Raw genomic sequence first — 13,084 nt, forward strand, 5'->3', positions numbered from 1 at the left:
TTTGAGTCTGATAAACTGCAGTTCCCTCAAAGATCAAAGCCCAGCAATAGGGACACATTAACTTGAAAACAAGTCCCTTCGTTGTGTTCAGTGGGTACAGGGCCAGAATCCTGTTGAAATCTATGGGGATTCCAAAGTGCATAAGTGTGGCTACTAGATTACCTCTGCTTTTTGCCCATATGAGCCCCATCCACAACCCAGCTGAAGTTTACAAGCTACTTCAGACACATAGATGTTGCAACTCATTCCTATGCCAAAATTTTCTTGCAAGTAAGCCTTGTTCAGTTCCATGGGCTTTGCTCCACACCCCAAACATGCATCAGCTTTTAGCCTGACAGGGCAAATCTAGGCATACCTACTCGAAGTAATCACCACTGAGCTTAGTGGTGCTTACTCCCAGGTAAGTGGCTGCAGCCATATTGCAGCTTAAATCGGATTTGCATGAAAGGCAGTTCCACAGAGCCCAATGGGATGCTTCCTCTCAAATATTTGGGATCAATGAGAGCTTTCCTTAACACATGTTTACATGGGAATAAGCAATTTCCGATGGAAGGTTGTGTGATACACCCTATAATCCCACGAACGATTATATGGGAAGTGAATCCCATTGAATAAAAAAAGAAGAGGAAGGTTTTGCTTCCCAAGTTGTTTTTAGGTTTTTTTAAAAAAAGGAAAGCATATCTATAAGGCTTAGATTCAAGGGCTGCTAAAAAGACATTGTGTGTTAAAGCACCCTGATATACTAAAGAGTTGTTTCCCAGGTTGAATTGAGAACACATTCCCATTAATACTTCATGGTTCAGAAATGGAAGGGAGGTGGTGGACAAAGCATCAGAACAAGAGGTAGCCACGAACATTGCGTATAAGAAAGAGGCAAAGGGAATGTTGGGAACATGCAATGATTTACTCAGTATTAAATCCCACTGTGTTGGTGATTTTGAACCTAGTTAAGTGGGGAAAGAATTAGAGCCTGACTGAAATTGGCAGGTTAACTGCTTTTTGTTTCTAGGTTTCCAAAATTCAACCTCACCAATTCATGCAATTTCCTTTTTTTTATAAGATATTTATTGAGATTTTCAAAATATTACAAAATAAAAATAAAATAGAAGAAAATACAAAATAAAAATGGTTAAAAACAACTCAATCTTTCCATTACTTATTTTTCATTAGCTTATTTCCTGGACCTCCTCACGCCTCCCTTTTTTGTATTCCAGTTCAGTTTGTTGGTTCAGCAAATCCTTACCCTCTTTGTTTATCCTAGTCTTTAATCTTAAAATATTGTAACGTTAAGTTTTTACCTATTAATAATCCATTTTTCATATTTCCTTATAGTATTACAGCTGAAAACCACTTAATTTCTATCCCACATCATTCTAACATTCATTAATTTTACAATATTTATGTAGATAGTCTTTGAATTTCTTCCAATCTTCTTCCCCCGACTCTTCTCCCTGGTCTCGGATTCTGCCAGTCATTTCCGCCAGTTCCATATAGTCCATCACCTTCATCTGCCATTCTTCCAGAGTGGGTAGATCTTGTGTCTTCCAATACTTTGCAATGAGTATTCTTGCTGCTGTTGTGGCATACATAAAGAAAGTTCTGTCCTTCTTTAACACCGATTGGCCGACTATGCCCAGGAGAAAGGCCTCTGGTTTCTTCAAGAAGGTATGTTTAAATACCTTTTTCAATTCGTTATAGATCATCTCCCAGAAAGCCTTAAGCCTTGGGCACGTCCACCAAAGGTGAAAGAATGTACCTTCAGTTTCTTTACATTTCCAACATTTATTATCGGGCAAATGATAGATTTTTGCGAGCTTGACTGGGGTCATGTACCACCTGTATATCATTTTCATAATATTCTCTCTTAAGGCATTACATGCCGTAAACTTCATACCTGTGGTCCATAACTGTTCCCAGTCAGCCATCATTATGTTATGTCCAACATCTTGTGACCATTTAATCATAACAGATTTCACCGTTTCATCCTGAGTATTCCATTTCAACAGCAAGTTATACATCTTTGACAAAATCTTAGTTTGGGGTTCTAACAGTTCTGTTTCTAATTTTGATTTTTCCACCTGGAAACCAATTTTCTTGTCCGAATTATATGCCTCCATTATCTGATAATAATGAAGCCAATCTCGCACTTTGTTTTTTAGTTTCTCAAAACTCTGCAGTTTCAGTCTATCTCCCTCTTGTTCCAGAATTTCCCAATATTTCGGCCACTTGGCCTCCATATTGAGCTTTTTCTGTGCTTTTGCTTCCATCGGTGACAACCACCTTGGGGTTTTGTTTTCCAATAAATCCTTATATCTTATCTAAACATTAAACAATGTTTTCCTGACAATATGATTCTTGAATGCTTTATGTGCTTTAACCTTATCATACCACAGATATGCATGCCATCCAAATACGTTGTTAAAACCTTCTAAATCCAAAATGTCTGTATTTTCAAGAAGCAGCCATTCTTTCAGCCAGCAGAAAGTTGCTGATTCATAATAAAGTTTAAAGTCTGGCAGGGCAAATCCACCCCTTTCCTTTGCATCAGTTAATATCTTAAATTTTATTCTGGGCTTCTTGCCCTGCCAGACAAATCTAGAAATGTCTCTCTGCCACTTCTTGAAACAATCCATTTTGTCCACAATTTGCAATGTTTGAAACAAAAACAACATTCTAGGCAATACATTCATTTTTATTTCAGCAATACAATCCAGCAGTGAAAGCTTCAAATTTGACCAAATTTCTAAATCTTTTTTGACTGCAGCCCAGCATTTTTCATAGTTGTCTTTAAATAGATTCCCATTTTTTGCTGTCATGTTAATCCCCAGGTATTTCACTTTCTTAACCACTGTTAAACCTGTCTCATTCTGAAACCTCTCTCTCTCAATCGGTGTCAAGTTTTTCTCTAAAACCTTGGTTTTTAACTTATTCAGTTTAAATCCTGCAACCTGACCAAATTCTTGAATCAGTTCTAAAACCCTTTTGGTACTAGATTCTGGCTCCTGTAACGTCAATACTAAGTCATCTGCAAATGCTCTCAATTTGTACTGTTTGGCTCCGACTTGTATACCTTTAACCAACTGGTCCCTTCTAATCATATTCAGCAAAACCTCCAGGACCGATATGAAAAGCAATGGGGAAATTGGGCAACCTTGTCGTGTCCCTTTTTCTATCTTAAATTATTCCGTCACCACATTATTTACAATTAGTTTAGCCTTTTGTTCTGAATAAATTGCACTTATACCGTTTTCAAAACCTTGGCCTACCCCCATCCCCTGTAGGTTCTTCTTCATAAAACTCCAAGAGATATTATCAAAAGCTTTCTCCGCGTCCACAAATATCAAAACTGCTTTAGTATTTATGTTCACTTCTAGTTTTTCCAAGATATCAATTATATTCCTCAAATTGCCAGACAAGTGTCTTCCCGGGAGAAAGCCCGCTTGGTCTTTATGAATCTCTTCCATCAACACTTTTTTCAATCTCTTGGCCAAAATGTCTGCAAAAATTTTGTAATCCACATTAAGTAATGATATGGGGCGGTAGTTCTTAAGCTGAGTCTTTTCAGTCTCTGTTTTCAGTATAAGTGTAATATACACTTCTTTCCACGACTCTGGTGCCCTTTTCCCTTCCAATATTTCATTGCAGACTTCCTTTAAAGGTTGTACTAACCACTCTTTCAAGGATCTATAGTATCTAGAAGTCAGCCCATCCGGTCCTGGAGATTTGCCTAATAGCATATTTTGAATGGCACCTTCTACTTCCTGTTCAGATATTTTATAATTCAACATTAATTTACTTTCTTTCTTCAGTACGTTTCCAAGCACAATTCTTTCATTCAGTACGTTTCCAAGCACAATTCAAAGTGTTGGTGCTGACCTTTAAAACCCTAAAAGGCCTCGGTCCTGTATACCTGAAGGAGTGTCTCCACCCCCATTGTTCAGCCCAGACACTGAGATCCAGCGCCAAGGGCCTTCTGGCAATTCCCTCATTGCGAGAAGTAGGGTTACAGGGAACCAGACAGAGGGCCTTCTCGGTGGTGGCGCCCACCCTGTGGAATACCCTCCCTTCAGATGTGAAGGAAATAAGTAGCTATCCTATCTTTAAAAGACATCTGAAGGCTTCCCTGTTCAGGGAAGTTTTTAATATTTAACGCTGTATTGTTTTTAATACTTGATTGGGAGCTGCCCAGAGTGGCTGGGGAGACTCACCCAGATGGGCAGGGTATAAATAAATTATTATTATTATTATTATTAAGAGCACAACAATGGATCTCCTTGAATCTACTATTTCCATACTGAACATCTAATAATAATATCTTAGGAAACTGCTGTAGTATCATTAGTTTGAATAAAATGTTATTGTCCTGTAGGCTGAAACATCCAAGTGAAAGACATGCATGAATCAAAATGAAAACTTCAACACAGTTTCTGTTCTGTCATGTTTGCAGTCATTCTTTGTCTCATTGCAGTGTGATCCCGAAAAACTACCAGCATGTTCTTGCCTTCGTCTTTGCCATGCAAGAGATCAACAAGAATGCCAAATTCTTATCCAACATTACACTGGGATCAACATTTTATGAGAATGCTTTTAATCCTTCGCAAACTTGTCGGAACACTCTTGCTCTTCTTTTCATGGGACAACGAAATCCCCCCAATTACCACTGTAATGGGGAAGATAGATTAATTGCCGTCATTGGAGGGCTCACCTCCCAAAACTCCATTCAGATGGCCAATATATTAAACACCTACAAGATTCCACAGGTATGTGTGTAGATACATAGATACAACCACAAGGGCAGACATACACAGAAAACCCCAAAAGAGCATCCAGGTTAGCTTTCAGTCCCGTTACATCATGTTTTCTACACTTGTGTCCTACATTAGACTTTCTTTGGGTACTGTCACTGTGTTAAAGCCTCCTAGCGATGTGTTGCCTACACTGCCATCTCAATTACAATTGGGATTTCAGCGGGGGGGGGAATAAACCCATAATACTAATCATGCAATCTCTGATTCTTCCAAACCTGTTCATACCGCAAAGTTTATAATCATGGGAGCATGCAGCCTCCTGCTTAGAAACTTCTCCTAACCTGAGATGTAATAATGTCAGTGGTGTATACTTAGAAAAGTAAGAGCAGATGGTTAACCACAACAATAGAGAAGTATTCTTTATTTGAACAAATAGATGGTCTTTGAATTCTTAAAAATATAAATCTTTTCCCTTTAGCTCAGCTATGGCTCCTTGGATCCAGGGCTGAGTGACCAAAGGCGCTTCCCTTCCTTCTTCCAAATGGTCCCAAATGAAGAAGCTCAGTGTGATGGCATTGTCTGGCTACTCAGGAAGTTTGGGTGGAACTGGATTGGCCTCCTTGTTTCAGATGATGACAGTGGAGAAACCTTCCTTCGTACTCTCAGACCAAGGCTTTCCCAGAAAAATCTCTGCATTTCTTGGACATTGGTGATCCCACTAGTCACATTTTTTTTACCTAAGGAGCTACTTCTAAAAAAATTGAATCCCATCATGTTTGCTCTCACAAGGAGGGAAATGAATGTGATTCTTGTCTACGGAGACAGTCAGTCTCTAGAGGCTTTGAGACTGGTTTTAGTCTCCTGTGAGGTTTCCTTTATGTACCCCCTGGAGAGGGTGTGGATTACAACAGCTCAATGGGATTTCACTGCAGTGCTGGTTGAAGGCAAATTTCCTTCAAAATCCTTCAATGGCACTTTGTCATTTACACTCCATTCAAATCCAGTTCCAGGGTTTCAGGACTTTTTACAGACCATAAATCCATGGCAGCCAAATCTTTATTTCATCCAGCAGTTCTGGGCCAGTGCATTCCTCTGTTCATTCCCAGATCACAATCTAATTCACACAACTCAGGAACCCTGCACTGGGAGGGAGAAGCTGGAGAAACTCACTGGACCCGTGTTTGAAATGGAAATGTCCAGCCAGAGCTACACCATCTACAATGCCGTCCATGCAATAGCACATGCTCTCCATAGCATGTATTCCTCAAGAGCCAAACGGAAAGTACTGGGTGAGAAAGGGAGACAGCAAAAAGTTAAGCCCTGGCAGGTATTGTCAACTACTCTCATCTGTGTTAGAAGCACAGGAGTTATTATTACTGGTTCATATGTTTCACAGCTGAGCTTTGGTGTGGAGGAGAGGCCTTGGGGATTTTCACTGGTGAGCTCTATCATTGGGAGGGACTTGATCTCAGTTAAAGGCCACATGCTTTGGAAGCTACACATTCAAAGCTCTTTAAATTAATCCATCCAGGATTCTCCTACTTGGGGCTGCACAAGGATGAGGGGTGTCCTCTGTTATAAGAACTCGGTTGAAACCTTGAATGTATGCCAAATAGAACTGTGGCAATTCAGAGTAGACAGTTCTGGGCTACAGAGAACAATGGTTTGATTCAGCACAAGGCAGTTTCAGGTGTTAATGGAGGAGGTTTCTGAATTACCCAGAATCCATGGCAAGTCGAAAAGCATACCAAGTCATGTCTCTTAATATTGGAACTGGAAAGGCTTACAGCTCAATGGCAGAACATCTGCTTTCATTCAGAAGGTCCCATGTTCAACCCCCAGCATCTCAAGATCATGATGGGAAAGACTCTGAAACCCTAGAGAGCCAATAGCAACCAGTGTAGAAATGACTGGGCTATATAGAGCAATGATTTCACTCACAGTAAGGCAGCTTTCAGCATCCTAGAACATACTGATGAATGGTAGTAAAAAGCCAAAGGTCCAACTGGGAAATCGAAAAGAGAGAGTGTATTAGCCTCCAAGGTCTGTGTCTTTTTTTCTCCTGCAATCTAGCTCCACTCCTTCCTGAAAAACATCCACTTCAACAACAGTGCTGGGGAAGAAATCTCTTTGGATGAGAAGGGGCAGCAGGCAGGTGGCTATGATCTCCTCAATTTGGTCACATTTCCCAATGAGTCCTTCCAGAGAGTCCGAGTGGGGAGGGTGGACCCTCAGGCCCCCCCAGGAAAAGTGTTCACAGTGGATGGAAGTGCCATCGCATGGAATCCCAAGTTCAAGAAGGTGGGTTTGGCCATTTTTTTGTTTTAATTATCTCATCATCATCTTTAATGAGAAGATCAGGGGATCCAGGAAAACACAGAGGGCTACAAAGGAGAAGTGTGGGGAGGAAAGCTCTAGTACTCAGTGATCAAATACCGTATTTTTCGCCCCATAAGACGCACCGGCCGATAAGACGCACCTATATTTTGGGGGGGGAAATAAAGGGAAAAAAATTTATTTTCCCCCCCCAGGTGCGCTGCGCTACACCAGGAGCTTGGGGCGTGCTGAGCTCAGCGTGCCCCAAGCTTCTAGGTGCGCGCAAGCAGTCCGCTAGCCTTGGGAGAGCCACGGGGCTCTCCCTGGGCTAGCGGATCGCTGCGCTACACCAGGAGCTTGGGGCGTGCTGAGCTCAGCGCGCCCCAAGCTTCTAGGTGCGCGCAAGCAGTCCGCTAGTCTTGGGAGAGCCGCGGGGCTCTCCCAGGGCTAGCGGATCGCTGCGCTACACCAGGAGCTTGGGGCGTGCTGAGCTCAGCGCGCCCCAAGCTTCTAGGTGCGCGCAAGCAGTCCGCTGCCGCCCCAAGGCTCGCGCACCCGGCAGGAGGTCCCACCGGGTGCGCGAGGCTTGGGGCGGCAGCGGACTGCTTGCGCGCAGCTAGAAGCAGCGCGCCCCAAGCTTCTAGGTGCGCGCAAGCAGTCCGCTGCCGCCCCAAGCCTCGCGCACGCGGCAGGAGGTCCCACCGGGTGCGCGAGGCTTGGGGCGGCAGCGGACTGCTTGCCCGCACCTAGAAGCAGCGCGCCCCAAGCTTCTAGGTGCGCGCAAGCAGTCCGCTGCCGCCCCAAGCCTCGCGCACCCGGCAGGAGGTCCCACCGGGTGCGCGAGGCTTGGGGCGGCAGCGGACTGCTTGCCCGCACCTAGAAGCTTGGGGCGTGCTGAGCTCAGCACTCCAGCCGTGAGAGGGTCGCGGGGGCTGCTTTAGCCCCGTGCGCGTGCTCTCCCGGCTGGAGAGGTGACACGGGGTTGTAGAGGTTCCTGCCATAGCCGCGTGTCACCTCTCCAGTCGGGAGAGGATCGCGGGGCTATGGCGTCTTCGCTCCATAGGACGCACACACATTTCCCCTTCATTTTTGAAGGGGGAAAAGTGCGTCCTATAGAGCGAAAAATGCGGTATTATCTTTGTTACTTTGTTCAAATTTGTTGATCCAGGGCTAGTTTGAAGCTAATTGGGAGCTTAGGGTTAAGAACAAGGTCTTTCTGAGTGAGGAATTGGCAAGTGTTTAAAGCTCTTGAAGAGGGATTGTTGTGTTCCAAAATGCGTTGTTGGCAACAATATTTGTTTCAGACTCTGTCCCACCATGTGGAGCCAGGTAGAAAGAAAATCATCTACCACCTGAAGTGTGTGGTCACTAATGTTGATGGATGGAGTGCCGGTGATATCCTGTCCCAGGATGTTGGTCTCCATCAGGCTGTTGGTGAGGCCAAACTCCATGCAGGCTTGGCCATAATTTGTGGGATGAAAGCATCCAAAAGGCTAATGAAAGGGCTAATGCTCAGAAGGCTATAGAATGCTGTGCTGTCATATGCCTGAAGAAATTGATGGATGGAATGAATGAATGAATGAATGAATGAGTTTATACACTGCTATATAACTGGAGGTCTCAGGGCAGTTCAGAGTAAAATCAACATATAAAACCACAAAATACATAATTAATACATACATAAAACATAATGAAAATAAAAAACCAATGGCCCCCCACAAAAAACACACATAAGAGGGAATAGTTATATAAATTTCTACAGCTTTGCCAGTTATGAGCAATCTAAACAGAGCAGCAGGAATGTTATGTTGTGCTGCTGTCAGTCTGTAACAATATTTATCTTAGATAAAAATCTATATAAGATGTATTAGCAATGTAAGTAACACCTATATGCATTGTATAGTTTAATCTGAAAGTTGGTAAGAAAGAGAAGCAACTGTCTCCTTATTTCAGCTCTCCTCTCCCTCCAAGAGGGAATCAGCATTGGGTTATGGGTTATGGAGAAGGTTTGCACTAGCTTCTCTTTACCATTCAGACATGTGCTGTGCTGGCCAAATGGTTAAGTGACAGCACAAAGCATCTTTATTCGGGGGCCTGATGCTTGCCCAGGGAGCAAATGCTTGACAGCCATCCTCTAATTTCAGTCCTGTGACCTTTCTGCTGCAAAGCGGACATAGACGACAATAAGATTTATGTAGAGAAGCAAGCTTATTCCATTCAAAATCCCTTGCTTGTCATTACCATTAGATGCTGCCCATTTCCACCTGTGTTGAAAGCTGCCACCCTGGACAGAGTATGTTTGCCCAGCAGGGAAAGCAAATCTGTTGCTATGACTGTGTTCAGTGCCCTAAAGGGAGGATTTCAGTCCAGAAGGGTAAGTGAAGGAACCCAAGTCAACTGGAATTCCCATCTTCCTCTCCAACACAGACATTCATGTTTCAGTCTTACTGTGTCTGCTTGTTTTCTGTCATAGATCCCAAGCACATGTGTTTATATGTTACTGATACATATTGCCCTTTCCTTTCTCCTCCCCTTTGGATAGCCATTCAAGAGTATATTGTGTGAAATAATGTCCACATGGGAATAACCACCATTGAAATCAGGATGACATACATCTGGGAAGAAATAATTAGGATTGCACTCCATAGATTCCCTTTTTGTCAGCATTGAACCAGCAGCCAACAGATTTTCAACTTCTGTGATTAACAACTAGTGAACAATTTTCTCTATTGTATCCACACAGTTTCAGTCCTTAGGAAAAGTTATTTCTTGTCAAATATAGATCTTCCCAGTGAGCAAATGGCAGGCTACCTGGCTGTTTCATCCACTCCCAAACTCAATTACGGAAAGTGTAGAAACACTTGGGCTGCAAGCCTTGAAATGCAAAGACATGGGGCTGGATGGAGAGATAGGCATGTTTAAGGGGGAAACACTGAAATCAATCAGTATACTCTAACCATGACAGATAAATATGAATGGATTGATTAGTACAGCTGAGGTGCTCATGGAGGAACCATCACTTAGTTGTGAAAGTAGACTTTGGTTCATCAGTTCAGTAATATGTTTTGTGTACCGCATAATAGACGGTATCAATAATATTAATAATTATCGCTTCAAGAAATGCTAAAAGAATGCTTCTCACTTTCAGATGCAGATCAGTGTGAGAAATGCCCAGATGATCACTACCCAAATGCCTTTCAGGACCAATGTATTCCGAAAAAAATAAGCTACCTATCCTATGAGGAGCCCTTGGGGGCAATTCTGGCCTCCTTGACTCTCCTGCTTTCTCTGGTCACAGTTGTTGTGATGGGGACCTTTGGTCTGCACTGGAACACTCCCATTGTCAAAGCCAACAACTGGGGCATCACCTGCACCTTGCTCTCTTCTCTGCTTCTCTGCTTTCTCTGCTCCTTCTTATTCATTGGCAGGCCTACAAAGGTGACCTGTGTCTTGAGGCAAAGCGTCTTTGGCATCGTCTTCTCTATTGCTGTTGCTTGTGTGTTAGCCAAAACCCTCACTGTGGTTCTGGCATTCATGGTGACCAAGCCTGGGAACAGCCTGAGGAAATGGCTTGGGAAGAGGCTGGCAGGATCCCTTATCACCTTCTGCTCTCTCATTCAAGCTGGCATCTGTCTTGGGTGGCTGGCATCCTCTCCCCCATTCCCAGAGTTTGACCTGCACTCCCAGGATGGGCAGATCATAGTGCAGTGCAATGAAGGCTCCGACATCATGTTCCACCTTCTTCTCGGCTACATGGGTCTTTTGGCCATTGTGAGCTTCTCTGTGGCTTTCTTTGCCAGGAAGTTGCCTGATACTTTCAATGAAGCCAAGTTGATTACCTTCAGCATGCTGGTCTTCTGCAGTGTTTGGCTGTCCTTTGTCCCCACTTATCTGAGCACCAAAGGGAAATACATGGTGGCTGTGGAGATCTTCTCCATCTTGGCCTCTACTGCTGGTTTATTGGGTTGCATCTTCCTCCCTAAAATCTTCATCATTATACTTAGACCTGAGATGAACAGTAGAGAGAGGTTAGTAAGGAAGAAGGATGACCATAGTTGAGAAGGTGAAAGAGATGCCATTAGTCAGGGACCTTAATTTGTGGCAAGGAGATATTATTTCCTTTGTTTTTATATTCCGTCTTCTATGCCATCCAAGGAGCACATAATTCTCCCTCTCTTGCTATTGTTTTCTCAACAACTCTGTGAAGAAGCTTAGATTGAGAGATGGCATCTGACCCATGGCTGAATGGAGATCTGAACCCTAGTTTCCCAGCGCCTAAAACAACACGCTAATCGCTACACATTAGACTGAGGCTATAATACTGTTACTTACAGGGGTCTGCTTCACCAGGGTGTTGTCCAAATGGAATGTTATGTGGAAGCAATTTGCAACAGGATTGAAAATGGAGTAGCTGCTGAGTGATTGAAAAATAGGACATCAAAATCATTTGAGCTCTTGTTAATTCGTGCTAGCTTACCATTCTGCTTACCAAAATAAATTAGAAGTTGGTGGGACATGACCTTGATGCCAGGAAGCCCATAATTATACAGTTCCTACATAATAAATGTATCTTTTAAACAAATTTCATTGCTCAAAGTTAGGATATATGTGAGAGAGAACTTTATATTCATCTGGCTCTTTTTCTTCTTTTGTTTCATTCTTTTCTTTTTATCCTTTTCTGTTTTGAATAATTTCTTTTTATTGTATTGTGAAAAGTCTGAATTAAACTTTATACTCAAAAGACGTGTGATGTGTGTGTGTTAAGAAAAAAAATCCCCAACGGACCATACAAACATGCAAAGCATCAAGCGTAATATAAATCATCTGACATTGGACATACATGTTTAAACTCAGACTTCTGGATGCTGTGAGAATATTTTTTGTGTTCCTGTAAAATATATTCAGACCAGCAGCCCTACTTACATACACACTAGATACTCTTTATACATATGTATAAACCATCTCTGCACAAGTGAGTGTCATCCTTCCATAAGAACCCAAGTGCTGTGAGGGGTTGTTTGTGAGGAAACTGCTGTCACCAGAAAAATGCAGTGGCCACAGAGGTTTAGTAGCAGATACCAGGGGCTATCTACACAATACTCTAGTAGTAGGTTCCACCTCTTTCCATAATATTCTAGTGATAGAACAGCCTCTTTCCATATGAACATGAGAACATCTTCTGAGGCCCTCCTTCGTGTGTCACCTCCTCGAGAGGACTGGAGGGTGGCAACATGAGAACAGGCTTTCTCTGCAGTGGCTCCCCGTCTATGGAATGCTCTCCCCAGGGAAGTTTACCTGGCGCATTCATCAAAAACCTTTAAGTGTCAGGCAAAAACATTCGCTTTTAACCAGGCCTTTGGTTGACCTGATCAACATCCCATACCATACTCTTGGGTATGTGGCTCTTTGGGAGGAGGTACTATTGAGCTATGGCATGCATACACACACACACACACACACACACACACACACACTGTGATCTTTTTATGTGAACCACCCTGAGACCTCTGGGTATTAGGCTGTACATAATTTCAATAAATAATAAATAATTGAGTCAACTAGATGCTAGTGGGGGGGGTGATGAGAGCTGAAACCCACCCTTATCCCTGTCTAGATTGTCTCCCAACCATAACAACAACAACAACAACAACAACAACCCAGCCACTCTGGGCAGCTTAGCTCTATCTAAGTTATTCTCTATCAAAAAACAATCCTGGAAATCCTGGAATTGAACCAGGGAGGAGGAAAACCTAAAGCAAAAGAGCATGGACAGCAAAGAGATTGAGATCTCAGTTCTCCCTGAAAGAATGAAAGAAATCATCTTTCATTTTCATGGAAAAAATGGAGTTCACCAAGCTCCATTATTAAATGTAGATTAAAAAAAGAAACTAGTTTTAATTTATAGAAGCTATTTTCACCGTTGTGGCTTCATTAAATCTTTGCCACATGGATTTGCCTGTCATGGAATCCCTTCATGTAGCAGAGGATACTGGGAAATGTTCCAATGTAAACGCTCCATT

The 13,084-nt window shown here is 42.8% G+C and overlaps 1 protein-coding gene across 1 annotated transcript in view; it reads left to right on the forward strand.

The window, feature by feature from the left end:
• The window catches only part of LOC308570901 (C-type lectin BpLec-like), a 107,939-nt gene that overhangs the window by 23,513 nt on the left and 71,342 nt on the right, over positions 1 to 13,084 (forward strand). The window lies entirely within an intron of this gene.

Source organism: Podarcis bocagei, assembly GCF_964188305.1.
Source record: "Podarcis bocagei genome assembly, chromosome: 13".
NCBI classification, from domain to species: Eukaryota; Metazoa; Chordata; class Lepidosauria; order Squamata; family Lacertidae; genus Podarcis; species Podarcis bocagei.